Here is a 1,938-nt window from a genome sequence, read left to right as displayed (position 1 = left end):
TTAGGGTTGTCAGGACAGGCAGGAGGGGATTGGAGAGCCGGGAGGTGTGTGTGTCAACACCCAGCGGGCTCCTGTCCCTGTCCCACGGCTTGTGAACAGGTGCTGACATGGGCACGGCTCTGCTGGGCACGGCTCTGCTGGGCACGGCTCTGCCCGGCACGGCTCTGCTGGGCTCGGCTCTGCTGGGCTCGGCTCTGCTGGGCTCGGCTCTGCCCGGCACGGCTCTGCCCGGCACGGCTCTGCTGGGCTCGGCTCTGCCTCAGGCTGGCAGCACCTCAGGCAGGGAACCAGGAACTGGGAAGCAGAGTGAGGTTAAGAGCTGAATCTTTGTATTCTCACACTGAAAGCCATAGGAACTCACAGTTACGTGTGGATGGATGGAACGTTTGGAGTTCTTGCAGGGATAAAAAAGTCACAATTTGCTTAAATAAAACGAATCTGCTTCAGTGTATCCCCTTCCCTCTGAAGCTTTCAGACCATATTGCCTATACTGACAGTTAAGCCTCAGCACAGAGAACCTGTCACTAACTTATTCCCATTTTACAGACACAGGGCTAGAAACAATGAAGATTAAGTGGTTTGTTTAAATTTAATACCAGGGGAGCAGTCCTGTGAGCACTGGTACAAGCAGGGCATCTCTGTAGTGGGAGCAGGTCCTGAGAACAGTTTCAACAGCTATTTTCTCCAAATCCCTCACTCTCAGAAGCAGTTTCCATTCAAAGCAACATAAGGAGTCCAATGTGGATGTGTTACTGTTACTGTCACTGTTCAGTGCAGTGTTACCTCTGGGAATGTCTCCCAGGGTGGATCCCAGTGAAGGGCTCACCCTTGTAAAATGGGAAAGTGAATCAGAAAAACTAAATCCTCATTGTTTTACTGCAATGAATGGGAACACAATGCAAAGCAGCAGTGTGGCAGCACCCCTGAAAGCTGAGACATGCCAACAACTCTTGTCACTGGGAGGATTTTGAGATCTCATTAAAACATACCAGCTCCCTGGAATATGACACCTGGAGCTCCGAGTACCATTTCTTTGTTCATTTTGCATTATTTGTAGCAGAGGCTGCAGATGTTTCAGTTTTCCACAGTGCAGCAAGTGCCCTGCTCTAGAGGGTCAGCAAACAGCAAAGATTTCAGTTGTTTTCTTTTGCCACGTGGTTTCACATCGTTCCTGTCTGTGCTTCTGTCACCCACCCTCTCTGTTATGAAACAACTATTTCTTGTGGAAATGCCATGTTTGTTTCCAAACAGCCAAGTGAAGCACTTTGTAGTCTGGAGGCAGGGAGGTCTCACGGGAATTCCACTTTTCCCTTGTGATATTTTCTCCATCTCTATTTCAAGTTTCACCCAACCTCACCCCTCTACATCTAGGGCTGGGAAAAACATTTTCACAAATCACTGAAACTGGCATGTTAGCAGGGAATGGCACCTGCCAGCCCCTGGAGCTGATGGCAACCCCTGAAGCTCTGCCAAGAAGGGCAGAAGAACCTTATTTCACTCCAGGTGAACTATCTTTAACTCCTAAAACTTGCTTTCTCACCAGCAATAGCTGAAGCTTCCTTCCTAGGTTCTCCTCTGCTCCTGTAGGAACTTACCTACTGTAGAGTCCATCTCAAGTTCTCCAACATGAGTGATGATACATCAGCCAAAACCAGGTCTGTGTTTGCCAGGGCTCAGCACTCAGCTATAGCAGAAAGAGGAAAGATTTTGGCAGGACACAGGCCAAGGGACATCAGGAACTACTGATGGTCTCTGCATTTCAAAACACAATTCTTCCCTTCCAACTTGTAATTCATGGGCACTATAAACCTTGAAACTCTTTTGGAGTTGCTGCATGGAACAAAGAGAGGACAGGGTTAATTCCAACCATGGTTCCACAACTGGTATCTGTCATTTTTCCTTTAACTTGTCTATTTGTCCATCAAAGAGCAAAGTCCA

The sequence above is a fragment of the Chaetura pelagica genome, unplaced genomic scaffold (genome assembly GCF_000747805.2).
Source record: "Chaetura pelagica isolate M959 unplaced genomic scaffold, ChaPel_1.0 scaffold193, whole genome shotgun sequence".
Classification (NCBI taxonomy): Eukaryota; Metazoa; Chordata; class Aves; order Apodiformes; family Apodidae; genus Chaetura; species Chaetura pelagica.
The sequence above is the reverse complement of the archived record's forward strand: the minus strand, read 5'-3'. Positions refer to the sequence as shown.